The following is a 10,904-nucleotide window of genomic DNA, read 5'->3' on the forward strand; positions in this document are numbered from 1 at the left end:
TTTATTCTCACTGTTTGCTCCACCCAGTCAGCCATTCGTCTATCTATGGCTGTATCTCTGCTGTATTATGAGGGGCGTTTATCTTTTGTTTATCAGACGTATGCGCTGCGCTTTGTCAACGAGTACTGAAATTCCAGTAAGGAAAATTTAGTGTCTTGTAGCGGTGTGCTACACGCCCGCTAAAATAACGACACGGAGTCGGTAAACTGCAGTCAAAGATAACTTTATTCAAACTACACAGCCTTGCTTTTAAGCCTCCCTCAACCTGCCCCCCGTGAGCGCAAAATTTAGTGTCTTTCCTTTGTTTATTCTGCCTGTTATTTCCTCAATGAATTCCAAACAATTCATCAGGCTAGATTGCTCCTTGAGGAAATCGTGCTGAGTTTGGCCTGTTTTATTGTGTGCCTCGAAGTGCCGCGAAACGTTATCGTTAATAAAGGACTGCAACATCGTCCCAAACACTGAGGTCAGGCTGATGTTCTCCCTTTTGCTTCCGTCCCTTCGTAAAGAGTGAAATACGCTTCCGATACTATTCGAAAATATTGTGCTTCCCGAAGGATCGCGCCTCCACGATATCTTCGGGCAAGAGGGTTGGCGTCAATGTCGACAAAACATGCGATGGCGAATAGTTTCGCTTTTTCGCTCTCTCTGTGTCTGCCCTTCAATTTATTATCAGAGTGTGAAGACCATACAGCCTTGAGAGAGAGAGAGAGAGAGAGAGAGAGAGAGAGAGAGAGAGAGAGAGAGAGAGAGAGAGAGAGAGAGAGAGAGAGAGAGAGAGAGAGAGAGAGAGAGAGAGAGAGAGAGAGAGAGAGAGAGAGAGAGAGAGAGAGAGAGAGAGAGAGAGAGAGAGAGAGAGAGAGAGAGAGAGAGAGAGAGAGAGAGAGAGAGAGAGAGAGAGAGAGAGGAGAGAGAGAGAGAGAGAGAGAGAGAGAGAGAGAGAGAGAGAGAGACGGAAAAAGATCAAAAAGTCGTCTTTTTTTCCCGGTGTCTTTGAAGGTTATTTAAACTGCAACGTACATTTATGATCAGTGAAAATATATGCTCCGAAATGCTACAATGAGATGTACCTTGCTCAGTAGCGGACCGACGTGTGGACAGAGAGGAACAGACAACAGACGGAGAATTGAGGAAGCAAATTGTCACAGAGCCTTGGGATGTGAACAGACATAATGACGGAGATATGAAAGAACAAAGAGGGAGCAGTCCGGAGATGGACAGAGTGTTGAAAAAGAAAACAAAACACACGACTCCACTGTGTGAAGGTCCGATAATGATTTCTCATGCTGCTACTCACATATCTAAATTTGTATACCGGCGAGTGAGAAGACATAAGCGGGGAAGCATTCGGAGGATCGGGAGCGAATTCGGAAGCAAAACACCGTAAGCAACACTAAATAGGAAAATGAGAAACAGCGAGGAGGATGGAGAAAAGGGAGCTGATCCACTCTGACTGAACAGCCCGGAGTAAAACACCGTGAACATCACTAATAGGAGAATGAGAAACAGCGAGGAGGATGGAGAAAAGGGAGCTGATCCACTCTGACTGGAACAGCCCGGAGTAAAACACCGTGAACATAATCAGATAGAAGAATGAGACCGAACGGAGAGAATGAAAATAAGAAAAATAAGAACAGGCGGGACTCGACTGACCCGTCACCGACAGTTCCCATGTTCTACAGAGCGTCCATCCGTTTGAACAGCTGAACTGATCCTTACATATTACATATCTGATGACGGGCACATTTCATCTCTACAGGGTAGACAGCGAGTGAACTAGATCACCACTAAACGCATGCGCATGTCAGAGAGCTCAGTTGTTAACCGTGATTCCACATATCGGCAGGTGGATAGATTATGGAGGAAACATGGTGTTTGACTTAATTCTACTGCAGAAATCAACCGTTTCAGCGGACTTTTCTCCGCGTTCATCGGACCGCACGGAGTATTGTGATCGGTCTGGGACACCTCATTAAGAAAGGTAATGCTGGTATTGGGAAGGGTCCAGGGAGGTTCACGGGAATGATTCCGGGAATACAAGGCTGAACGGATGAGGAGAGTTTGAAGGTTCTGAACCTGTACTCGCCTGAGTTCAGAACAAGGAGGGTGGATTTATGGAAATCTATCGAATACCCAAAGGAGTAGATGGAGTAAATGTGAAAACAGGACCAGAGGGCACAGCGTCAGTACAGAAGGACGTCCATTTAGAGCAGAGACGAGAAGGAATTCGCTCAGCCAGATGGTGTTGAACCTGTGTAATTCATTGCCATCGACGGCTGTAGACGCCAAAACACTGAGTATACTAAAGCGTGGATTGGTTGGTTCCTGGTTAGTCTGGATGCCACGTCATGGGGAGAAGGCGCAAGAATGGGGTTAAGAGTAGTTACAAATGAGCCATGATATAATGGGAGATAAGACTCGGTCGGCCGAGTGGACTACTCCTGCTCCTGTATATAATGGTCTGATCACACTGGAAATGATGGGGGATCGAGCTATAATATGGAGCTGGAGGTGATAAAAGACAGAAGGCGATAGATAAAGATTATTAGGTGGGGGATGGGCGGGATGAAAGAAAAAAATCTGTCCCCATTATTCCCCACAGCAGCGCTGAGGTGTCTATAAAAACACAGAGTTCTGTTTATTGAACTGGTGTATTTTTGAAGGTCTATAAAAACACAGACTGCTCCGTTTATTGAACTGAATTGTCTTTTTTGAACGTCCAAATTACGGCTTTGATGGCTCTAACATGTTGGCATAGCATTCAGTTTGTTTTCGGCTCTTCTGACCTCTTCAGCCCTGACCGTGTCTCTCCAGGACGTCACAGACACGCGGTCAGTATGCCGAGTGGAGAGTTTGTGACGATCCCATCGGAACTGATTCACGTCCTTCTTCGTCTTCAGATCTGCCTCGATTTGATTCCCTGCTGCTTACAGTCTCACATTCACAAATCTTTCAAACGCACCTTCTCAGTTGTTTGGCAGCGGCTATCTGCTTATGTGTAGCAGTTGGGGGAAAATAGTTTACTTCTCTTCCACCCCCTCCAGTAACAGCCAGAAATGAAAAAAAGTTCTTGAGATAGGATATGGTAACATATACGGACTTTGATGATAAACTCACTTTGAACCCGGTGATTTCTAACGTATCCTGAGATTGGAATAACATAGGGATTCGTGTTTTAATTGGAGATCGTTTAATAACTTGTCTTAATTTGATTTTTCGCAAACGCACAACTGAGTAGTTCATCCCGTGGTTGTACACTTCGGCTCTTGATGGGAAATTCACAATTTAATATGCAGAATATGGGTTGGGTATTTAGAAGTAAATGTAATATTGTGCTCGGATATTCAGTCACAGTCCGTGGTCAATGATTAAGCGGTATTATTATTGACGAGTTTAAATATGAAAGTCACTGCTGTGCCCGAGTTGGGACAGGAAATGCAACGGCAGTGTTAGTTTTTTGAGGGAAGTTCTGAATGACCAATGAGATGATCTGTGCGGATATTCATGGACCTGATACAAACATTTCTAACACGATTGCCGATATTGAGGGAGAAGCCTTGTCCGTGTGTTCAGTGACCGGTCTGAATACACAGTGACTATACCAGAGAGTCAGTGATGCGCCACCAGCAGTCGTGACCGTTCTGTTTACTACATGTTGAAGTGATAGGTCAGATCACTCGCTTTTCTCCTCTGATTCAGGGAATAAAGCGATAACCTGTTCAAGCTATCCTTATAGCTCTGTCCTCAACACCCCGCAACAGTCTCGTAAAATCTCTATGAACTCATTCAATCTTATTGATATCGTTCCTTCAGAAAGGTGACCAGATCTGCATACAATACTCCAAATTCGGCCTCAAAAACGTCATGAAACTTCAACATAACATTTCATCACCGATACCCAATACCTTAACTTATGAAGGTCAATGTACCAAATACCCTCTTTACTGCCCTGTCGAACTTTGATGCCACTTTCGAGAGATTATGGATCTCCATTCCCAGATCTCCCTGTTCCACCGCAGTCATCGCTGCCCCAACATTCAACGTGTGAATCCTCCTAACGCAACAGCTCGCAGTTCCCTGAATGAAATTACATCGACCACTTCTCAGCCCATTTTACCGGCTGGTCCAATGACTCTAAATGACTTTGATAGATTTGGGGAAGTCAGGTAAGTTTGGAAGACAAGCCAATGGCATTAGGTCTGTGCTAATTCTGAAGGGACGAGCAGTTCCAGAGTTTACAGTCTCTCGTTCCCTATCGGTAAAACACCAAAGTATGTGCGCTGTATTTCCCCCGCGTTTCTTTCTCATTGGAATCCGGCGACGCGTCTGTCCCCGCCTTCCCCCTCGACCAAACTGAGGCTTTATAAAGAACTACAGCAATTGCATCCCACATTGCGGACTAACATTCGCATTTCCACCAAACTAGCATCGACTTTTCAAGCTTCCGTTAACACTGAGATTGCAAGATGTTTCCGGAATCCTTGGTCTCGGTCACCGATACCCGGGACACGGTCTCCAGTCTCGAACTGCGAACTGGGGGAACTGGACCGCTGAACAGGAGAGGTTTCGGGAACACACAATCGCACGCTGGAGCGGGGCAGTGCATCCGCACCAGGTGGACGGTGGGACTTGCAAGACAGAACTGTGGGTCACCAGGGCGGCGCTATATACACTGACAAACGTAGGTCGTTCCACTCGGGAAGAGAGGGGAATATACACTGGTGAATGCAGAAAAAAAAACGATTCAAAGGGTCGTCAGTTGAGCTGGAGTGAGGAATCATGCGCGGTAGTAAAGCGAGTGACGAATGAGACGAACTCGAATTTACACGGGTCCCCTTTGCTGCAGAGTTTGCCTGCAATGAGTGGTGAATTAGTTGAGCCAGGCAGGGAAACATCATTACTTCATGACATCCTACCAGCAATGACAGCCAGGGGATGTTTTATCGTGTCCTTCAGTTGCTCCCTGAACTTGGTCTGGGTGACGGCGTAAAGAGCCGTGTTTGTGCAGCAGCTCAGAAGCTGCAGCATCGATCCCATTTCTCGCAGAGAATCAGGAGGAAGATTCGCCGCAGAGGCAAATGACAGTCGGGTCCACAAAGAATACACAGTGAACGGTCCCCACAGCAGGACGAAATTGCCAGAGATGATCATCAGTAAAACGAGGGATTTCCTGCGGCTCTCCATCTCCTGGTCCCCGGCACCCTGTCCCTTGTCAGCACACCGGAGTCTCCTGCGCCCTCTGCTGGTGACTAAAACATGCCGGACGGTCAATGCATTCGTCAGGAGAACCAGCAGGAATGGGATTACAGGGGTGAGAAGGTAATGAAATAAGTCTATTGGAATTGATACAGAAAAAGACACATAATTCACGGTTTGCATACAAATAAAAGGAGCAATTATCCATGTATAATACCCTGACAGCCGAAAATACCAGTAAATGTTCTTGAAACAGCTGATCACAGTCACTGTCCCCAGAATCACAGCCGCAGTTTTCCCGGTGCAATATTTTGTTTTCAGCTCCTGGCAACAAATGGCCACAAACCGGTCAAAGGTGAAAGTGACGGTGAACCAGACCGAACAATCGGTGACGGCGTAAAGCAGGACGGCGTGGATGTTACACACTGGTGTATCCCAGGCCCAGAGGATAAGTTCCATTGGCGCGTAAGTATACGGAATCTTGCTCAATATCAGGTCCAGGACAAGGACCATAAGATCCGCCGCTGCCATGGCAACCAGGTAGAGAGTGACAACTCTGGAGAGACCGCACTTTCCTCTGGACAGGATTAAAATCGTCACCAGGTTCACTGCGAGGAGGAGAAAAATAATATTCAAGTGACACACATCAGGAAGCGATTTCTGTTAAGAATCTGTCCGATTTGTGGCTAGTGTGTAGATTTGTGGCTGGCGCTTAGTCGACAGGGCAGTTGGCTGCGAGAATATTGCGGATTCGGATTATATTTCCAAATATTTGTGTTTGGAAAATTAATTTGCATTGTAAACACAAGGTCTGGAAGCAACTTGATTCGGCAGCTGATGTTCTCGAGGGAGAAGAAGCGACAGGAAAGAAGCAACGTTTCAGAGGCAAAATATCAAAGGTCATGACATTATGTGTGCAACGTTTGGACAGATTTTACCGGTTACATCAACGTCCTGCGCAGTGCTGGGAGTCACAGGGAACAGCATTGTTACAGAATTTGAATCTATCAAAATGTCTTACCGCAGTGTGCGACAGCAGCAATGATTTCAAATGGGCGATAAACATTAGAAAACAGTTTAATAGTGTTGCATAGTTGAGCTTTGGAGACAGACTTACCGGGAAGAGCAATGATGGCGAGGACGGGGAAGTAAATCATTTGAATGATTTTTAATGCATACGTAATTCGAAGGTCTAGGGTCATCCATTCATAATTAGCAAAGATAAACTGAGCAGCCCAGAAGACATTCTTCGGAATTACTGTCACTCTCCACGCTGCTGTTCCCGGACTCTGATCCATTCCGGAACCAGCAAACCTTCCTTCTGCAGCGTGCTCTCTCTGTCCCGCTGTGTGGATCGGTGAATCACTGTGAGTGCCGGAGCGGCTGTTCAGTGAGAGCTCAGTGATTCAGATGCTTATTAATAGGAGAGGGAAACTCCCTTGTGACGCTGAAACCCTCCTTGGAAATGACGATATCGGCATTTAATGAAATGACACATGCAGTTAACTCTTTTTGCATAGTACCTGAGTAGCAGGTGTGGGGAGGTGTTGTCAAATAATATCGATGTATGAAGTTTGATATGTTCACAATTTATTTATAAAATATTCAGTAGATTTCGCAAAAAAACTGAGAGTAAAATTCGAAGATAAGGTTAGAACAAAACGTGCAGATTCTATCATTAAGCTCATTTAAAGAAAAGCGCTATATGTTTCAAAAGTTGACTTTTGAATATTGTGATTGAAAAGCAGGCTGGCATGAGTACATAGAACATAGAAGTCCGTACACAGTATTTGGCTTAAAGAGAGAGAAAGTGAGAGCGAGAGAGGGACAGAAGCGGAAGAGCCGGGGGAGGAGAGAGAGAGAGAGAGACTGAGAGAGAGACAGAGAGCGAGAGATAAAAAGAGAGAGGGACAGAGAGAGCGAGCGAGCGAAGAGCACTATAATTCCTTGCATTCGGTCTTTCTGTTCCTTTTCAAGTGTTTCATGGCCAATTTTCTTATCATCATAATACAGTAGACTGTCCATGAAACATATGGGGGAGAGTTTCTGATTTACAAAACATTTTGCATTGGGACAGTTCCACTCTTTTGACCTCAGGACTCCGTGTCCAGTGGCACAAACTGACCTCTTCCTTGGTTCCAGTGAAGAACCATGAATCCATCTGTGTATTGACATGTTCTTCGCTCTCCGCGGAGCGTTGCAGTACCGGACACAAACAGATATTCTCATGATCAAAATCACGTTTATTATCACCGGCATGTGCCGTGATATTTGTTAACTTAGCAGCAGCAGGTCAAAGCAAAGCATAACATAGCAAAAGTAGATAAATAAGTAAACTAATAACATTGGGTGTAGAGTGAATTTTAAAAATCTTGCAAAACAGAAATAATATATGATAAAAATGTGAGATAGTAAGCACCTGCTCAATGTCCATTTAGGAATCGGATGACAGAAGGGAACAAGCTGTTCCTGAATCGCTGAGTGTGTGCTTCAGTCTCCTGTACTTCCTCCCTGATGGTAGCAATGTGAAAAAGATATGCCCTGGGTTACAGGGATCCTAAATAATGGACGCTGACACTTTCCAAGATGATGTCCTGGGAAGTTTAGAGGCTATTACCCAAGATGGAGCTGCCTAAACTTCCGACACTCTGTAGCTTCTTTCAGTCCTGTGCAGTAGCACCGCATTCCACCCCACCCCCCAACAACCCTCCATACCAAATCTCTTCAAACTAAAAATGATGTATAGTCTCTGTCTTGCCGTCTTCATTGCTGCATCGATAGGTTGGCACCAGGTTAGGTCCTCAGATAAACAGACACCCAGGAACTTGAATCTACTCCTCTCTCCACTTCTGATCCCTCTGTGAGGATCGGCATCTGATCCTTTGTCTCGCCGTTTCTGAAGTCCACAATCAGCTCTTTCGTCTTACTGACGTTGAGTGCCAGGTTGTTGCTGAGACGTCACTCCACTAGTTGGTATATCCGTTCCCGTGCGCCCTCTCGTCTCCATCTCATATTCGACCAACAATGGTTGCATCGTCAGTAAAGTTATAGATGGTATATGAACCACGTCTAACCACACAGTCATGGGTGTACAGAGAGTAGAGCAGTGGGCGAAGCACACAGCCCAGAGGTGCACCAAAGTTGATCTTCAGCGTGGAGGAGATATTTTCACTATTCCGCACAGATTTTCGTCTTCCAGTTAGGAAGTCGAGGATCCAATTGCAGACGGAGGCACAGAGGGCCAGGTTCTGTAATTTCTAAATCAGGATTGCGGAATGATGGTGTGAATGCTGAGCTATTGTCACCAAACAGCATCCTGCACAGGTGTTCGTATTGTCCAGGTGGTCTAAAGCCGTATGAAGAGCCATTAGGATTGCATCTGACATTGACCTGTTGTGGCGATAGGCAAATTGCAGTGGGTCCAGATACTTGCTGAGGCAGGAGATAACCCTGGTCATGACCAACCTCTCAAAGCTTTTCATCACTCTCGATGTGAGTGCTACCGGGCGATAGTCATTAAGGCAGCTCACATTATTCTTCTTAGGCAATGGTATATTTGTTGTTTTTGAAGCAGTGGGAATTTCCGCCCGTAGCAGTGAGAGGTTGAAAATGTCCTTGACAACGCCCACAAGTTGGTTGACACAGACATTCACAACCTTACCAGGAATTCACAACCTTACCAGGAATTCCATCGAACCATTCCCCTTGCGAGGATTCACTCTCTTTGAAGACAGCCTAACATCGGTCTCTGAGACGAAGATCACAGCGTCACCGGGTGCAACAAGGATCTTCACAGCTGTAGTTATATTCTCCCTTTCAATGCGCTCAGAGAAGGCGTTGGGTATATTTGGCAGTGAAATGTCGCTGCCATTCATACTTCCGGGTTTCGCTTTGTAGGAAGTCATGTCTTGCAAACCCTGACGGAGTTGTCGTACATCCGATGTCGCCTCCAACCTCCTTCGAAGTTGTCGCTTCGCCCTCCGCAAATCATACCTGGTTTTCTGGTACAGGCCCAGGTCGCCAGAATTAAATGCCGCAGATATAGACTTCAGCAGACGACGTACTCTCTAGCTCATACACGGCCTTTGGTTTGGGATAGTACAGTAATTCTGTAGGAACATACTCATCCACACAGGTTTTAATGGAGTCCGTAAGAACTACACCATACTCATCCAGGTTGGAAGATGAATCGCTGGATACAGTCCAGCTCTCCGATTCAAAGCAGTCCTCTGGGCGCTCCTGCGCTTCCCTGGACCAAACGTTCTTGGTCCTCACTACTGGCGCTGCGGTCTTCAGCCTCGGCCTAGACTCAGGGAGCAGAAGTACAGCCAGGTGATGAGACTTACCGAAGTGAGGGAGTGGACCCGCACGGTAGTTGGTGGTGTAAGAGTGGTCCAGTGGGTGGTTTCCTCGGGTACCACAAGCGATCTGTTGATGGTAATTGCTTGGTGACTTTGTCAGACTGGCCTGGTTAACATCCCCAGGACGCCGGTGAAGGCGTTAGGGGGGCGCTGTTTCGTGCATGTTGATCCCATTGCTCCTTCCTTATGCCACTGAAAGTCGGGTTCACACCTATTAAATTTTTGACTGAAATGTCTGTTCTCTCTCTTCTCTCTAACAACCTGGTAACTAGTGGAGTGATGGTCATTGGTCCCAAACAAATTCCCCACCGAACAGGAGCGACGTGAAACGTCTCGTCCCCTCACAAGTGATCGAGTGTAACGGTCTGACTCTCAGTATCGTCTTCATTTCACTTCTCAAAGCGGTCCCGAATTCACATAACTCATTTGACCCGATCTACATTGGTGACACTTCGACGGTCTTGGCAATACTTTGGAGGAATTCTTCAAATATTGCTACTACTTCTATTATTATTGCTTTTATAGCGATTATTATTCGTATACCTATCTCCGAATTCCACACGTATTCTCACCTCTATTTCCTGCGCACGACCGGGTGTCCTGGTGTGCTGTCCCAGGTATTATGGATTGCCCTACCCGCGATACTGGATCGCTCGTCATGTTATTGCCGGCCTCTGACTCTAAAACAGGACGCGATTGTATTTATAGTAATGTATGGCAGCTTTTATGAGTTTGCCCTTTAAAGCAAAATTTTGGTGAAAGATGTTTGCCCCGTGATCGTGTCCGCGTCAGTAACCAGATGATAAGCTCCCGCACGGGAGGCTGGTCACGAAGGTTCAGTCGCTCGGCATTCACAATGAGGTAGTAAATGGGATCAGACATCGGCTTTGTAGTGGAAGCCGGAGAGTGGAGGGAGATTGTCGCATCTCTGACTGGAGGCCTGTGACTCCTACAGTGCCGCATTGAGCAGTGTTTCTGTTTCTCGTCTATAACAGCCATCTGAATGATAATGTGGTTTACTGGAAATCTGCGGGTGACAACCTGATTGGAGGTGTAGAGGACAGCGAGGAAGGTTGCAATGACTTACATCGGGATCCGCACCAGCTGGAGAAATGAGCTGAAAATGTCTGAAGGAATTTAACGCAGACAAATGCGAGGAGTTGCTCTTCGGTAGAACTAACCAGGGGAGGTTGAACGGTCGGGCACTGAGGAGTGCGGTAGAAAAAAGGGGAATACAGGTCCATAACTTGTTGAAAGTGGCGTCACAAGTAGATAGGGCCGTAAAGAAAGCTTTAGGCACATTGGCCTTCATGTTTCAACGAGTTAAGTACAAGGGATGGGATGTCT

This window comes from Hypanus sabinus, unplaced genomic scaffold (assembly GCF_030144855.1).
Source record: "Hypanus sabinus isolate sHypSab1 unplaced genomic scaffold, sHypSab1.hap1 scaffold_1451, whole genome shotgun sequence".
Taxonomy (NCBI): domain Eukaryota; kingdom Metazoa; phylum Chordata; class Chondrichthyes; order Myliobatiformes; family Dasyatidae; genus Hypanus; species Hypanus sabinus.